We start from the raw sequence: 18,624 nt of genomic DNA on the forward strand, positions 1-18,624 counted from the left end.
GGCGTTTTGACTGCTTTGGCATGGATGACAATGTTTCACACACTGTTCGATGTCAGAGTCAAGGTGAGGCCACCAGACATAGTTCTGTGCCAGCGATTTCATTCTTACAATGCCTGGATGACAATCGTGAAGCTGATCCAAAATCTTTGTGCACAAGTTTGAGGGAATGACCACTCGGCATCCCCACAGCAAGCAGCCATTCTCAACACTTAGTTCATTCTGCCTGACCTTGCTCAAATACAATTCAGGGTCAATATCATGTAGGAGGCCCCACCCATGCCCAGCAGCATGAATGACCTTGGAAAAAAGTGTGTCACGCCTGATGTAGGTCCGTATCTGGTTGGCATTGATTGGGTTGTCATTCAAAAATTCCATCAGAGATATCATGCTGCCAGGTGCAGGGGGGTCAAACACTGTGTCCGGAAGTGGCAGACGACTCGTGGTGTCTCTCTTTTGAAATTGTGGAGCCAGGTCTGTACGTAGTGTCGTAATCACAAGCCGAGAGTGAAAGTGGCCAGCGTATGATCCGAGGTGTCTAACCACTAATCAGTGGTTTGTGGTCCGTGTAAATCATGAAATGTCGACCGAAGACGTACTGGTGAAATTTCTTAACTCCGAATACAATGCTAAGTCCTTCTTTGTCCAGCTGACTGTAGTTCTTCTCAGCCGGAGACAGTGTACGAGATGCGAATGCGATTGGTCTCTGTGCGATCTGGCATGATGTGTGACAAAACAGCACCAACCCCATACAAAACAGCACCAACTCGCATCACACGACAGGATCATGTCTTTGTCTGGGTCGTAGTGAACTAGCACATTTGAAGACTGCAGCATGTCTTTTGACTTCTGGAAGGCTGATGACTCTGGAATGTCCCATTACCAGCTGACGCCTTTTTAACAGGCAATACAGTGGGCCAAGCATGGCAGCAATGTTTGGGATATATCTGCTGCAGTACTGCAGCATGCCAATGTAAGCCTTGAGTTCAGAAATGTTGGTTGGAGCTGGGGCATCTTCGATTGCTCTGATCTTCTCTTCAGTGGGATGTAAGGGTTCAGCATCGATACGATGCCCCAAATAGGTCACAGACGGAACCATGAACTTGCAATTTTCTCTTCACAGGCGTAGTGCAGTCAGAGATAATGCATAGCACACATTCAATGTTGTCACGATGATGAAGCTCTGAGCGGCCAGTGACTAGGATGTCATCTTGGTAAACAACAATGTGTGGTTCAGCAGCGAACAGGCTATCCATACAACGTTGGTAGATTCCTGGTGCTGATTTGACACCAAAACTCAGGCGGTTGTATCTCTAGAGCCCCCGATGCATGTTGATGGTGAGATATCCTTTGGAATTCTCATCCAGAAAGACTTGTAGGTAGGCTGATCTCATGTCGAGCTTGGTGAATTACTGTCCTCCGCTCAGTTTTGCGTATAAGTCATCTATCCTTGGTATGGGATATTTGTCCAAGTTGGAACATTTGTTGATCGACATTTTATAATCCCCACAAAGTCATATCGATTTGTCTGCCTTCATGACAGGAACAACTGGAGCAGCCCAATTTGAGTACTGAACTGACTCAATGATACCTAACTTTTCCAGTCTGGCTAATTCTGCATCAACCTCCTCTTGCAATGCGAAAGCAACTGGGCTTGCTTTGCAGAAAATTGGCTTCACATCTTTCTCAACATTGAGCTTGGCAGTGAAACTCTTCAATGTCCCAAGTTCATCCTTGAAGATGTCCAGATATCTTGCGAGGAGGTGCTGTAGTACGGTTGGTGGCTTGGAAGCCTACAGTTGATGTATGTGTTCCCAATTGAGTTTGACAAGATCGAGCCAGTTTCGTCCGAGAAGTGTGGGTCCGTCCCCGAGGACGACCAAGAGTTGTAATTGGTGAATGTCATTCCGTAATGTAATTGTAATTGGTGAATGTAATTGGTGAATGTTCACTTCCGGTTCCGGTTTTGAGCGGCAAGAGGTCTCCTTCGGGGCTCCCTGCTGACATTCTCAAAGTTAAGTTCCGGTTGTTATTTGTCCCGTTTTAACTGTTTAATTTTCTCACCTACATGTTAATGTGTGTTCCTAGTTCGGTTTTGTTTCAAAAATCGTGCTATTTTGTGAGTATTTTTGTCGACGTTCTTACTTGGTGTTTGAGGCCTAGTCCTAGGTTTGAGGCCTACCGGTTCCACTCGGTGTTCGATCGTTTTTTTTTTGTTTGTTTGTTTGTTTTTTCTCCCCATTACCTTCAATTTCTATCCTCCCCATTACCTTCAATTTTCATCCTCCCCACTTTCCAAACATCCCCCATTCTCCCAACTAATCTCTTTCTTATCTCAAAAAAAAAAAAAAAAAAAAAAAAATACCCAACAACAACAACAACAACAACACGCTCACCTTCTCCCGATTCTGCTACTTCTTCTTCCTCTTAACTTCCTCCTCTTAACTTCCTCCTCGTCTTCCTCGATTTCTTTTTTTTTTACACTTCCATGACCTAATCTGTTGAACTCTCTCATACATTAATATTAACAACAAAAACGATCTTATAATGCTTCATCTTCCTCTCTCACACATGTGGTACTCTTTACTGTTTCACAATGCACTTCTCTTCTGCTATTTTAACAGACTGCTCTCATTTCGACCTCTCCTTCATTCCTTGCCTAAAAAATCCAACTATTACAGCGCTTCTTCTCTCCATGCTCTGAATTCGCCTTCATTGCATCCATCAAGAATTGTGTTAAATCGCATCTCTGACCTAAAACTTTTAAAAACCCCAGTTTGCCATGGATGTTCGCTTTCCATCAACCATTCTTTTTTTCCAACTTCAGTGCCAACTCACCCCCCTCACCCCTCACTCTCACTCTCAAAGCAACCATCCCACTCTTTTCCCTCCAAGCCTCCCTCTCACCTCTTTCAAAATTCCCCTCACCTTTCTCCCACCTTTCATCCCCTCACTCTTCCTTCTCTAAGTTGCCCCCCTCTCATCCACCAACCTGCCTCCCTCCACTGCCCTCTCACCTCCATCTCTTCACTCCACCTCCTCAAATCCTCAACTGCCATCTTCCTTGTCTCTTGTCTCCCCTCTCTCCCCGCACCACAGACCCTTTTCTCCTCCTCATTCCGCCCCCCCCCCCCGCTATTCTGCCATACCCCACACTCCTTCAGCAACCCTCCTTACCTCCCCCCTCATCCCTCGTCCTACCCTCCCCCGCCCCTCCACCTCCTGCACCCAAAGCCTCCTCCCTACCTCTTCATTAAAAGTGTGGACCTCAAATATCCGGGGCCTTCGCTCAAACCTTTCAGATCTTTCCATGCAGGTTGCCACTGACAAACCAGACATTATCTGCCTAACAGAAACTTTCCTCTCCCAAGACGTGTCTGACTCCCAAGTATCTCTCCCTGGTTACTCCCTCTTACGGTATGACAGACCTGAGCCTCGTCCTGGTGGAGGTGTTGCTCTCTTCATCAAAGACTCTATTCCTCACTCTCCCTGCACTGCTCTCACTCCCCCACACCCCCAGGAATACCTCTGGCTTCGGCTTCCCCTCCACTCCCACCTCATGTTTATATGTGTACTGTACCGTCCACCGAACAGTGATGACTCCATCTACACCTCACTCTCCGAAAACATGGACCATCTTCTATCTTCTCATCCAAACTCTCTCTTCCTCTTATGTGGCGACTTCAATTGTCATCACGCCAGTTGGCTAGGTGTGGGTACCTCTCTCACCTGCCATGGGACGTCAGCAAAAGCTTTCTGTGACTCATTGGGACTGACTCAATCGGTCAACTTCCCGACCCGGATCTCAACCAATGGTACTCCATCTCTTCTGGATCTGATTTTGACAAATTTCCCTGACAATATCTGCTGCTCTTCCTTCGCTCCAATTGGTTCTTCTGACCACGTCCTTGTTAAAGTGGACATCTCTCTGGCTGTCATCAGAGAACCACCTCACCGCCGTCGAGTCTGGCATTTCACTCAAGCCGACTGGCAGGGTCTCCGAGCAGCCATCAAACTTACAGACTGGTCTCCTATCACTACTTTCTCAAACATCAACTCATCCTGGGAATTCTTTCAAAGAAACTTGCTCTCCCTCATGCACAGATTTATCCCCTCTCGTGTTCAGTTGTCTTACCCTTCCTCCCGCCCTTGGTTTACTGAAGCTTGTGGCGAGGCAGTTGTCCTGAAACAACTTGCCTTTGCCTCATGGAAAGCAAACCCAACTGAGGGCAATCTCAGTTCTTTCCACAAAGCTCGGAACAAGTGTGTATCTACCCTCAGGAGAGCCAGAAAACAACATCTTTCTCATCTCAAGTCTGAACTCTCAGACCTCTCTCCCTCCTCAAAATCCTGGTGGCGTTTAATCAAATCTGTTTCTGGTGTATGTTCCCCCTCCATCCCCTCCCTTACCTCAAATGGCCGCACTGCTGATTCCACACGTGATAAAGCTGAATGTCTAAACTCGGTGTTTGCAGCTAAATCTTGTGTCCCAAACCCATCACTATCTCTACCCACTTTACCCAGTCGCACCCAACTGTCCCTGGACTCTGTATCCTTTTCTCCTGACAAGGTGGAGAGCTTGCTTTCAAACCTCGAGTCAGATTCTGCAACCGGTCCAGACGGCATCAGCCCACGTGTCCTCAAAGCCTGCTCTTCTGCTCTTGCTCACCCTCTCTCTGTTCTATTCACCCTCTCATTTTCCCAAGGTCATCTGCCATCTGCTTGGAAATCTGCTAACATCACTGCCCTGCATAAAAAAGGTGCAAAAACAGATCCCTGTAACTACAGACCAATCAGCCTTCTCCCAATCATCAGCAAGGTTATGGAATCCATCATTGCTTCAGACATGAAATCCTTCCTCTTCTCCAATGGCTTCATTTCCAATCATCAATTTGGTTTCAGACCAGGTCACTCTACCCTGGATATGCTGCTTCTGCTCTCCCATCAATGGATGGAGGTCCTCAATGCCAGACAGGAAATCCGAGCCGTATCCCTGGACATATCACGTGCTTTTGACACAGTCTGGCACCCTGCCCTACTCACCAAACTCTCTTCCCATGGTATTCAAGGCCATCTCCACTCATGGCTCGCAGACTTCCTCTCCTGTCGCAGTCAACGTGTGGCCCTAAATGGAGTTCTTTCATCCCATCTTCCTGTGCAGGCTGGAGTTCCTCAAGGTAGCGTTCTGGGCCCTGTTCTTTTTCTGGTTTTCATCAATGATCTCTCGGACTCTCTGGAAAATTCTCTATTTCGCTTTACCGATGACTCCACCCTCTGCCGTACCATCTGTCGTCCCTCAGACCGGCAAGCAGCAGCTTCTTCGCTCACTGCAGATCTGGATAAAATCACAAACTGGTCCAACACGTGGAACATGTCTTTCAATCCACACAAATCTCACACTCTCACTATGTCTCTTCGAAAGGACCGTTTACAAAACCCCCCATCCACTTTCTCAACAATCCTCTGGAAGAAGTCTTTCTTTCAAGCTTCTGGGTCTCACTATCTGCCATGACCTTTCCTGGGAAAGTCACATTTCCAACCTTGCCTCAAAAGCCAGTCGCCGACTGGGAATCCTCCGTCGTGCAAAGTCCTTCCTCGGCCCTCTTGAGCTCCTGACTACTTACAAAGCTTTTGTCCGTAGCCTGATGGAGTACTGCTCTCCCCTCTGGGCTGGTGCTCCTGCCTCCCACTTTTCTCGACTTCACGCTGTCGAAACCAGGGCTTTTAAGATCATTGGCATCTCCGCAATGAAGCTGAGTCTTTGGGCCTCTCACTCAATCACCGCAGGTTGGTCGGTGGTCTTTCTGTCTTCTACCGACTCCTCTCCAGCCTTGCCCCCCTGCTCTCTCTGCGATTTGTCCCAACCACATTTCCACAGGGCGCTCAAGGTCCGCCAACAACCCCCTTCTGGTAAAACTACCAAAATCACGAATCACTGCTCATCTTCACTCTTTCATTCCTCTTTTTTCCCGCCTTTGGAATAAACTTCCTCACTCTATTCTTTCCCATTCTTCCCTCCAGGCTTTCAAAACAGCTGTTCACCACCACCTCTTATCTTCCCCCATCCAAATCCTCGATCTTTTCTACCCCCGATAATCCACCCAAGCCCACTTCCTTCAATTCTCCTGCTTTCCTTCCTGAAAGTCCCTGTAATGTCCATCTTCTCCTCGCCATGTTCCCCGTCCCATCCCCATCCCTCTCCCTTCCACAGTTCACCTGTGTCTGTTCCCCAATGTTTTGTCCCTTCCACTCCCACCCCTCTTGTCTCATGCCTCCTTGCTGTGAGTTGTGTGTTAGCTCTCATACGAGCCTCGACCAAGGTATACAAAAAAAAAAAAAAAAAAAAAAAAAAAAAAAAAATTGTCGTAAGTTACTGCGACATCACATGACCAGCGGGCTTGTATTGACTCACCGGTATATGTAGTGAGTTGGATCGGTGACCAACAGCGGCTGGGTTGTTCAGAATTCCCCCACAGGTTACGGATCGCTGCTTCACTCATGAGTGAGATGGCATAACCCGTGTCTACCTCCATTTCCATGGTCCGTCTGTCTATATCGACTATAAACAGTATAGGAGTAGACTGTCTGCCAGACTTTGTGTGAAAACGGTCATACTGTTGTGGGGCCGGGTCTCGGTGGCGAGCACGACTGCTAGAGGGAGCAGTAGAGTCGGCTCCACCGAACACCCGGAATTTAGGTCATACCTTTCAGATAAATCCGAAAGGTCACGGGTCCCTTATCGGACCGAAGATTGCCAATAGGTCGACCACGTGGGATAGGGTCAATTGGTAATTTCAATATACCTAAATACCCACGCAGTCTAACTACCGGGGAACCACACCCTTGGCCGACTCTGTCCGATCCGAGTCGCAGGTAATGGCTCGGATCCGGCGTTAACTTGCGGAGTTACCAGAGCCGTGCCGGACCAAATGAACAATTTGCTGCTTCGCTATTTTCCAACACGCACCATGCTAAACCAATGAAAGAAACACAGAAATGAGCTGGTACATTCAACAAAAAGGGGGGTATTTATTAACAATAGTCGGGGGACGAGGGGAGCACGTAAAGGAAGAGTTATCCAAATATAGCAAGGCGAATAATGTACAAGGATCACAGGCACTTAACAGCTTCGACTTATCAGACGGGGCCCACGGACACAGACACACACACACAAATACCCAGAAATGGACCCTGTCAGGTCTTTATTGAAGGCTTCCAGCTCGAGGAAAGGTGAGCTGGAGACCAGAGCTAGCTTGGACCTGTCCGCCTCGTGCGGTCTTCGACGCTCTGGCTCGGTGGGACTCAAACCCGCAACAACGATGCCACTCCATGCACCAGGGATGGAGGGTGAAGGACGGACGCCAACCAGCACGAGGGCGGACAAGGCAGCGAGCGCCAGCAGGCAAGGCGAGGCGATCCGAGACGATGCGGCAGTCAAACCCCAACTGCCCCCAGTCGGATCGTGCTGATCAATTATTCACTCCCTGTCCAGGGGGGAGGGGACTCCCTCTCGTAACCCCCCCCCCCTTACTGGACGGTTTTGGTGCGCGATCCACTCGTTGCCCCTGTGATTGGCCAAAAGGGGCGCTAAGTCTGCTGATTGGACCGGGGGGCGTGGTGGGCGTCACGGCGGACCGCCCCTCAAACAGGAAGATGAGTAATATTGTCCTACGTTGGCTTCTATTGGTCGAACGACGGCAAACTCGCTTGCATCTCTCTGATTGGTGGAGAGAGACGCCAAGTCCTTCATTGAACTCCGCCCACCGCGAGCGTTATGGCGTCAGGATGGAGCGAGGTGAAGGTGTTGTTGTTGTAGTTGAAAATGTAAAAGAAAACCCTGACTCTCAAAATAACTCCTCAGCGCACGAACATTTAATCACCCATTAAACAAAGGGACGGGACCCTGACTACAAACACATACTTACCGATATAACTGATCTTTGGGACCTGAATATTGAGTGCTCATGGTTTCCAAATTCGTAACAATACGACTGAACGCTGTGGCTGTTAGGGCTGTCTCCATCAGTCATGTCTTCCTGGTTATGCTCTGAGTCAAGGAAGTGGGTTTTGCATTCCTCTCTCTTTGCCCTCCGTTTTTGGGACAAGCACGCAGAGGCAATATGACCCACCTTGTAGCTGTCGTTGCAAGCGTGATTCTTGAACTGACACATAGTGGGAGAATGCTCACCATTGCAGTGGAAACAGCATTTTCCAGCACCAGCCACCAAGCAGTTTCCAAGCGTTTTGGCGTCGGATTTTCTGGTTGGATGTTGTTCCACACAATTGACAGATGACAGGTCAGCTCCAGGCGGGGAAGCGATGGAGCAAACAATATCTGCAGCATTTTTGTCTGCGTACTCCATTGCGATAGTGATGTCCTTAGCACTGAAAAATGTTAGTCTGTTCAGCAAGTAGGCCGGTGAATTCGATCTTGCTCCACTCTCACTTCGAGCAAGTACCCGAGCATGTCATCAAATGTAGTACCAAACTTGCATTGCTGGGCAAGGTATTTCAGGTGAGCTATGAATGCCGAAATGGACTGTGTTGAGGTTTGTAAAAACATGTAAAAACTGAATCGACTCACGATGACTGAGGGTGTGGGTTCACAGTGCTCCTTCACAGTTTCCACAAGCTCGGTGTGTGTTAAATACACCGTGGTCCTGGGCATGGCAAGATTCTTCAGAATAGTAAACGTCTTGGTGTCATGAATACATGACACGTGCAATCACATGTGTCAGGGGTGCAATGATGGGAGTGAGGCGAGGGAGAGACAAGTCGACCCGGGGACCCAGGACTCCTAAAACCTGGTGCGAGCTTAATGCTTAAGGTGGCAGGCTTGAGATCGTAGGGTCTTGAGTTTGAGCCCCTTGTTTTTCGGTTAAATAACACCAAGTGGGTTGACTCGGCCTGTCAAACCTCCAAGGTCGGCAAAATGAATACCAGCTTACTGAAAACAGGGGGGCACTGCATCAGCGGCACAGCTGCATTCCCAGCAATGACGCAACTAGCAGCCGTAGGCTGCATACGAAATAATAAGTGACTCCTCCTTCGCCATAGTACAGTGTAATGTTGACAAATAGACCATCTGCCCCAGACTTTAATTTATAGTAAATTCTGCTCGATGATGCTGTAACACAAAACCTACTCCCCCCCCCTCCCCCGCTCCCTCCTGTAGTCATTTCTGCTACTTTGGAGGCAACACGAGAGCCCAATTCCCCCGGGTTTCGTGTTGCCTCCAAAGCAACATGGGCACCCCCACCCAGTTGACTTTCATGGCTTAAGACAGGAATGAAAGAGGCAGTTGCAGCTAGTACATGCGAGTCTCCCAAAATATTTCATGATCTTTTTGAAACACCAAAACCCTGCATCAGGAGTAGTGATACACGTCTGAGAGATTTGGTCTACCTTCATTGTGGTGAGAAGCAACTCATCTGTTTTGGCCATTGCTCTGCTCCGCTCATGAATGGCTGTCTGAAACTGATTGACGTGACTGACAGAAAATTAACCAAACTATCTCAGCTACGATTTGTTGTGTAGACTTATAGAAAGCAAACGTCTGCAACCACCATCTATATTAATAAAAGGCAATGCGTGTCAGTGTGTGTGTCTCCTCCATAACTCCAAAACTATAAAACCTAGCAGCCTGAAACTTTGCATGCACATGAGGAAAACTCTAAGGAAGTGCAAGAGTGAAAATTGGGTGTTTAGGTTAATTAAAACACCCCTTTTGAAGATAATTAACGGCATTATTTAATTATGTACACAACAATTATATATCGTGTCTCTCCTGCGGCCCCTCAAGCACTCTGTGTATATTTCATTATTTACACAACATCAGGCGATTCGCGGCCACCTCTCTCTCTCTCTCTCTCTGGGTTTTAAGGCATTTCCTGTGTAACCTCGCTGGGGTCTGAAGCCACCATGTTTTTTGGCCTGCTGAACCTTACCTTGATGTGGACCAGGCCACAACGTTTCTTAACGATAAAGTATATTTTTCACTTTCCTCACTCATATCAGATGCCTGGTCATCATCACTATGAATTGTTGGGTACATCGCTTTTGTAAGTAGTATAGTTTTCAAATTGGGAGCTTGGAGCAATTTCATGCATTATATGATATGATTTTCCACGATCTACTCTCACGGACTAATTAAAGGAAATCATCGAAATATTATTTCGGTTTTGAGGATCGGATATTGTCCGGACTAAATAAATGTTGAAATCTGTTGTGAAATCTGATAATTTAAAGAGATATTAAGTGTTATAACTAAGCGATTTACCTATTTCTTTTAAGCAAGCAAGGTGAACAAAAATTTTTTTGGAACGTAACAATTAACCAGCTTCATTGAGCAATATGATTTAATGCATTCACTCCAATACTTCACGCCCTGTACACTTGAGGAACTGCCTATCTATAGCGGCTGCCAGATCTACGTCTATATTTCTGTAGATTTCGTGAGGTGCTCTTCAGGGAATCGAAGCAAATCTGGTAAAAACAAAAAAACGGACATTAAAAAAAAGTTATAACATTTGCACCGATCCCGAACCGATGTACTGCATGACACATGCACAGAAGAGCAGGCAAGATAGCGGATTATCTGCAATGTTTATTTCACGGGTGATTGAACTTTGCGATGTGTCCAGGGTTGTTCTGCATTAAGCTGCAACTCTTTTGTGGATAAAGTCATTATTTGAATCAATTCATTTTATTTCATTAAATGCTGCATGCGCAGTGAAGACCGGCTTTAAAGTGAAAGGGATCCTACCTGATGTGCAGCGACAGCCTGGTCAACCATTCCTTATCAAGCATTTAATTGGAGTGCTTGCGTGAGTGCTTAAGCCACTTACTTGCCAAACACCTTACAGGTGATAGCGGTACCGCGATACAAGCATCTGAGTGAATCGTTCACTCTCTATGGATGCTTTTGCCACGCCATGTAATCCTGAGCGAGTGGTTCGTGCTCCGTCACCCTGAGCGAGTGGTTCGTGCTCCGTCACCCTCAGCGAGTGGTTTGTGCTCCGTCACCCTGAGCGAGTGGTTCGTGCTCCGTCACCCCGAGCCAGTGGTTCGTGCTGCGTCACCTCGAGCGAGTGGTTCGTGCTCCATCACCCTGAGCGAGTTGCGAAATAACACCCGATTTCCAAGCTCTTTGCCGTATTAACGTGTTTTCTAAATTACCAATCCAAATTTTATTCCACCCGTCACACGAAGCTGCTTATAAAGAATAATGTTCGTGAACATATCCTTGAAACTTCCACATAAATGTCATTTTCTTTTACGCTGAAAGCTACTCAAGGTTTCTGGGTTGAATACAGTAAGTGCTGCAGTTGAGTTGTATACAGTAATCATGCTGACTCCAACCTGCCATTTCCTGAAAAATTGCTGATATCAGCCGTGTGTGTGTGTGTGTGTGTGTGTGTGTGTGTGTGTGTGTGTGTGTGTGTGTGTGTGTGTGTGTGTGTGTGTGTGTGTGTGTGTGTGTGTGTTCATAAAGCATAACATTCTTTCTGTTATCTCCCCTACTCCCACCTCTCTCACTCTCTCACTCTCTCACTCTCTCACTCTCTCACTCTCTCACTCTCTCACTCTCTCACTCTCTCACTCTCTCACTCTCTCACTCTCTCACTCTCTCACTCTCTCACTCTCTCACTCTCTCACTCTCTCTTTGTCCCATCCTTGCTCTATGTCCTCCCAATACAGTGTAGTACCCTCCTCCTGAATCTCCTCTCTCACTCTCCCCTCTTCTCTCTGTCGGTCTCTGTCTCTGGACATATCTGGTTGTCTGGATGGTGTTTGTCTCCAGACGTGTCCTGGCGGTGTTTATGTCTGGGCAGGAGTTTTTTTCCCAGACGTGTCTGAACGGTTTTTGTCTTCGGCCACCCTGGCTCCGGATGCGTCTGGGCGGTGTTTGTCTCTGGACAGCTTGGCTCCGGATGCGTCCGGGCAGTATTTATATCTGGACGGGAGTTTGTCTCTGGGCCGTGTTTATAGTATGAGCGGTACAAAATGTATTTGCCATTTTTTTGTTTCTATCTTCACTGTTATTCCATGCGGAATCATTTTGATGAGACGGTATGAATCGTAATTAACGCTCAACCACTCGTCTGCCTTCCCTTCCTCTCACCTCACACTGTCTTCCCTTCCCTCAGCCCTCCTTGCTCACCCTCCCTACTCTCTCCTTTCCCCTCCACCTCCTCACTCTCTCCGCTCTCTCTCCCCCACCCCTCTCTCCCTCTTCCACCCTCTTTTTCTCCCTCCCCCCTTTATTATTACCGTCAGCGAAGCGACATGTGGTATTTGCTCGTGACAACTAAAGTAAGGCTGACCTTTTGCCCATTAGCCATTCATCGGGGCAAGAGAGGTCTGACAAAGGGCTGATGCCTGAAACGTCAGCTTTACTTTACTTCCTATTAGCAGATGTTCATGGAGTTTCAAGAAGTGGGGAATGTATTTGTTTGAATTGTCCACAGACCAACACTGGCCGTGACCAAGATAGTCTGGTATTCATTCTCAGCTCCACGTATCTTTCAAAATTGAGAGTACTTTGTGTCCACACTAGTCTATACCGTAAAACCCTGACATGTGTGGAACCCAGATATTCGTGGTTTATAAAATGTGAACTGCTTCTACTTTAGCGGCCCTTCTACTCCAGTTACTCTCGTTTTTTTGTGGGCATCAGCCATCCACCACCACAGGCCTGGTGTTGGTTTAACGGTTAAGCTGGCTGGCTTACGATCCTAGGGTCTTAAGTTCAAGCACCTGTCAGGTCATTGAATTAACACCAGGTGGGGTTCACTCAGTCTGTCATCCTTCCGAGGTTGTCAAAAATGAGTACCAGCTTCCTGTAACAGGGAGGGGCATTGCACCAGTGGCACAACCGTGCCCCCAGAAAATGATGCAGTCAATCATTGACAGTGGTTAATGGTGGAATATTACTTGCAGTCCAACAACCGTTGTTGCCAAACGTACGACAATTATAATATTATTACTAGAAATATGCCTGGTGTTGTCTTTATGGTTTGGGTGGTGGGCATGAGATTGGAGAATCCTGAGTTCAAATCCCGCTCAGCTGTTGAATTAATACCAGGTGGGGTTGACTCTGCCTGTCATCCTTCTGAGGTCGGCAAAATGAGTGCCAGCTTGCTGGTATACTGTGTCGGAGTGGTGACCTGTCCAGGATTGTGCCCAGTAGCCAAGGAGACTGCTTAGGCAGCTCTGCACAGAGTATGGTCCCAATGGAATGGATTACTAACTAGAAAGCATCTGAATATGCAAAGCCCATCCACTTTGAATTCGGCCTTCTTCTTCCATATGCTAAATGGTACCTTTGACCTTTTGACTAAATTCTTAATGTGTCTTCTCTATATTCTCATAATAAAGCGTTGTTGAAAATTTGTTAACAAAAGCTCAAATGTTAATTAAAATTTCAGGTCAATTGGATGAAAATTGGTGAGTTAATGTCATGCTGACCTTTGACCTTTTGGCAATTATAAATTTATCTTCTCCATATATTCATAATAAAGAATTTTTTTTGAAAATTTGATGACAAAAGCTCAAATGTTAAGTTACGTTACTTTAACTCAAAAAAAGTTACGGCTTACAAAAGCTCAAATGATAATTAAAAGTTCAGATCAATTTGATGAAAACTGCCAATTTTATATGATGCTGAACTTTGACCTTTTGACCAAATTTTTCATTTGTCTTCTCCATATTCTCATCATATAGTTTTGTTGGAAATTTGATGTCAAAAGCTCAAATTGTAAAAAAAAAGTTACAGTGTACACACACACACACACACACACACACACACACACACACACACACACACACACACACACACACACACACACACACACACACACACACACACACACACACACACACACACACACACACACACACACACACACACACAATTTGGCTTAGATAATGCATTAATCAAGAAAATGGCCAAATACTCGGACCTCAAAAATGATATCAAGAGATCTTGGAAGCCGAAGAGTGTCAAACTTGCACCAGTGATACTTTGGAGCAACAGGAGTAAAAAAAACCCCACAAAAACACTGAGATTCTGAAAACCATCCCTGGGAGTATTACCACAAATGAACTACAATTGGAGCGATGATCCTGAAAAGAGCCCTCAGAACAAAACACTGAAAACAACGAAGTTGAGCAGATTGGTCCATGAACTGTGATCCCTCACCGAAGTGATGGTGGATACGTTTGAGTCCTGGGAGGATTTTGTTCCATCTCCTCAAACCCGAAAATGGAGATAACAACCAATCTCTCTCTATCTCTATCTCTATCTCTATCTCTATCTCTATCTCTATCTCTATCTCTATCTCTATCTCTATCTCTATCTCTATCTCTATCTCTATCTCTAACTCACTCACTCACACACCTATCTCGCGCTGCATGGGGGACGTGGGCTAATAATTATTTCAGGCATGGTGGCACACTCACAGAGTGCATGAACTTAAATTGTTTGTTTGTGAAACTTGCAGGAACAGCAATGCACTTTTTGTCGACTTGTTGTCATTGAAATGCGACAGACAAGAAATAAAGATGGTGAGTAAAAATGTAAATACATGTACAGTACATATTTTTGAATTACAGAAACTAGTAATATACTGGAGAGTTCATAGAACACCTTACCCCACACATTCTTGAGAAAAACGACACGGGATGGGTATTTTCAAGTCCTGCTTTGCGTTTCCGAGCACAATCTGAATTTCATACAAGCCGCGATATGAATGAATATCGATATTCCCCAACATTAAGGGGGTGAGTGGCAAATTTGATTTCCTTTTTTTTTCGAGATGGCATAAATATTTTCACCAAGTACCATGGTAATTTGATGAAAGCCCAGGATGCTTTCCTGAAAACCGAGCACTACTCAAAACAGTGTTAAACTAGAAGGGCACTCAGTAAAGTGCATACCTCCACTCCGCAATGCCTGATCCACGAGAACATATCAGGCCCAATACATTTTTTGAAATATGCTATATATTATTTTTGGCCCCATCTTGGAATGGTGAAGAATCACTTTAAAAATTAAATAATTCTTGTATCCAGATCCGGATTCGGATCTTCACCAAAATCTTATCAATTCGTCATTGTTACACACCCAACCTGACCACCAAGTTGCATCCAAATTTGTCCTCAACTTTTTGAGATATCATGCTATATATCGTTTTTCGTCCTATCTCTCGATGGTGAAGAATCACTTTAAAAATTCTCGGAGCTGGATCCAGATCTTCACCAAAATCGAATCAGTTCGTCCTTGTCACACACCCAACTTTCCCACCAAAGTTCATCCAGATCCATCCACAACCTTTTGAGATATCCTGCACACAGCTATACAGACAGACAAACAAACAAACAAAGACAGACTGACAGGGGTGAAAACATGACCTCTTTCACCTTTGGTGGCAGAGGTAATAAGGTAATTATAACATATGTTTCCAATAGAAATGCGGCCCAGAAGGTACCATTGCCCACCGATCAGCGATATATTGTTGTGGCCCGGGGTTCGGTGGCGATAAACGACCACTAGGGTGAGCAGTAGGGTCGTCTCCACCGAACACCTCGGAATTTAGGTCGTGACTCTCAGATAAGTCTGAAAGGTCACGCACGGGTCCCTCAGCGGACCGTGGTCACCAATATTTCGACCGCGTGGCGCAGGGTTAATTGTCTCGATCTCCAATATACCTAAATAAGCACGCAGTCTAGCTACTGGGGAAACAACACCCTCGATGGGCTCTGTCGAACCGGGTCACTCTAGCGAACTCGGTCCAGTGTAACCGAGCGGAATTACCAGAGTCCGTCGGACCCAATGACAACTTACCGGCCCAAACGGCCTCACTAATTCTCAATACGCACCGTGCTGGGCCAATGAAAGAAAGTGACAGCCAACAAGCTGGTACATTGAACAATTGGGGGTTTATTTATCATGGGGCAGGGGAGCACAAATAGCAGAGTTATCTGACTAAAAGCAATGTAATGTGCAATGAACACAGGGCACTCAGACAGTTTCTCTGTTTATGCTCCGACTGAGGCGAGTGATCTCACCGTGAAGGATGCATTCGACGCCACGCTCGAGTCTGTGGTTGATCAGTGCCCCAGACGTGCAGGGTCTACCGGAGTGCTCAGTTCCTTAATACTGACCACAGGCTTGTTGTAGCAACTCCAAAGCTGCACCTTAAATCCTGGAGAATGGTACCATCCCAGCCTAGGCTGGATGTTGGCAAGCTCAGGGATGAGAGAGTAGCTGAGGAGTTTGCGAACAGGCTGACTGGACACTTGGGGGGTCTGGGTGCTTTGGGGGGTCCTGAAGAGTTGTGGAGTGCCTTCAAGACCACCATCCTTGATGTTGCCGGTGGAGGTCTTGGAGCTCACCGCAGGGCAAAGAAGAATTTTGTCTCAAGGGACACTGGATACCATTGACCAGAGTCGCAGGGCCAGGCTGAATGGCAGAGCTGAGCTGTTCAGGGAGCTGAGGCGTAAAACTGTATGTGCACTGAGGGTGGACAAGGAGGCCTATGTGCGAGGAATCTGTGAGGGGGTAGAGCATCACCTGTGGACAGGTGATTCTCGTCCCGCTTACAGTGGAATTCGCGCATTGCGTTCATCCAAGCCCATCCCTCGGAGCACTGCAGTTCGAGCAGAGAGTGGTAGGCTCTTGACAGAGGAGTCTGAAGTGAAGGTCCGCTGGGCCGGTTACTTTGAGCGGTTGTACCAGGCTGATCCCCCAGCTTTCGAGTTGGACGTCAAGGGTGTTACAACCCCTGTTGCTGACCCTTGAATCAACTGTGGTCCACCTTCGCTTGTGGAAACACGGGCTGCGGTGAACCCGTTGAAACGGGGCAAAGCTCCAGGGATCTGTGGCATCCATGCTGAACTTCTCAAGGCTGGTGGAAATGCTGCACTCGTGTCGTTGCATGCAGTTTTGTGCTCTGCCTGGAACACAGGCATCATCCCAACTGACTGGAAGAGGGGCCTTGTTGTCCTTCTCTGGAAAGGGAAGGGTGATCGCCAAGATTGCAACAACTACCGAGGGGTGACGCTGCTCTCAGTGCCGGGCAAGGTCTTTGCTCGGATAATTCTTGATAGGGTTCGCCACCATCTGCTTGAGCACCAGCGTCCAGAGCAGTCAGGCTTTACACCAAAGAGGTCAACGATTGACCATATCCTTGCCCTTCGTGTCCTCACCGAACGCAGACGAGAGTTTCGGCAGGGGCTGCTTGCAGCCTATGTTGATCTCTGTAAAGCGTTCGATTCAGTGAATCGGGATGTCCTCTGGAGGATTCTTGGTCTTCGTGGGGTGCTACCAAAACTGATCGATCTGATGTCTGAACTCTACTCTGGTACTGAGAGTGCTGTGAAGTGTGGTGGTACCATCTCTGACTTATTTCCAGTTGTTACTGGAGTTCGTCAGGGGTGTGTACTGGCCCCCACACTTTTCAGCACTTGTATGGACTGGATTCTAGGGAGGATGTCAGAGAGATCAAGCTGCGGTGCATCGTTTGGGAATGTCAAGATCTCAGACCTTGATTTTGCAGATGCAGTCATCTTTGTGGAGACTTTAGATATCCTTTTGTGGATCTCGAGGTGCTGAATGAGCAGTCGGAGCCGCTGGGATTATGGGTTTCTTGGGTCAAAACTAAGATCCAGGCTTTCAATGTCATCTTGGATGCTGCTGTCCTGTCTGTGTCTGTTTGTGGAGAGGATGTTGAGGTCGTGGAGAGATTCACTTACCTTGGCAATGATATTCATGTATCTGCTGGCTGTGAGTCAGAGGTCAATAGACGTCTGGGTCGGGCCTGGGGAGTCATGGATTCACTGGATCATGTGGTGTGGCACTACTGGTACCTGTGCAGGAGGACGAAAGTCCGAGTCTTCAGGTCCTTGGTGCTTCCAGTCTTGCTCTATGGATGCGAGACTTGGACTCTGACCAGGGATCTGAGACGGAGACTTAATTCCTTTGGTACCAGGTCTCTTTGGAGAATCCTTGGCTATCGCTGGTCGGATTTTGTGTCCAACGAGCAGTTGCTGAGAGACTCGGATGAGATTTGTTGCCTGCGTAGTCCGTGAGCATCAGTTGCAGCTGTATGGACATGTGGCTCATTTTCCTGACGCTGATCCTGCTCACCAGATTCTCTCAGCGAGGGAGTCTCATGATTGGAGGAGGCCAATGGGCCGACCACATGCCTCGTGGTTGCAGCAGGTTGACCAGCATTTCAAGGAGATGGGGATGGGCCTGGCATCTGCCTGGGGGAAGGCCAGACGGAGGCCCCTGGAGTACCGGCGGAAAGTGGACGCAGCGACGCGCTGTTCTGGCACATGCTTCCATACCTGACCTGACCTGCCTGAAACCCTGAAACACCTGGTGGTAAAATCATATAAACAATCCGACGAAACGACATAATGTGTTTAAAATTATCATTCCGACTACGGAACGGAATCATTGTTAATGGGGATACAACAGTACGTATCGTTTTAACTGGGATACAATCTGATCACCTTTCACGAAAGGTGGTAAATTTGTAATCACAACTTTTTTTGCGGGAGTATCCAAAGGGGAAAAAGGAACATAAATATCGGGATAAAAGAAAAGTCCACGCTCGA

General features: G+C 47.1%; 1 long non-coding RNA gene across 3 annotated transcripts in view; it reads left to right on the forward strand.

Annotated features, from left to right (window-relative positions):
- Positions 1–18,624, forward strand: part of LOC147026120 (uncharacterized) — a 91,956-nt gene that overhangs the window by 43,311 nt on the left and 30,021 nt on the right. Inside the window, exon 2 of one of the 3 annotated variants that reach the window (XR_015058118.1) lies at positions 14,502–14,565. The exons of the other annotated variants lie outside the window; for them this stretch is intronic. This is a non-coding gene — a long non-coding RNA (uncharacterized LOC147026120). The remainder of the gene's footprint in view (positions 1–14,501; positions 14,566–18,624) is intronic. 3 annotated transcript variants of the gene reach the window in all.

This window comes from Eptatretus burgeri, chromosome 5 (assembly GCF_056783735.1).
Source record: "Eptatretus burgeri isolate ZD-2024b chromosome 5, Ebu_testis_v1, whole genome shotgun sequence".
Classification (NCBI taxonomy): Eukaryota; Metazoa; Chordata; class Myxini; order Myxiniformes; family Myxinidae; genus Eptatretus; species Eptatretus burgeri.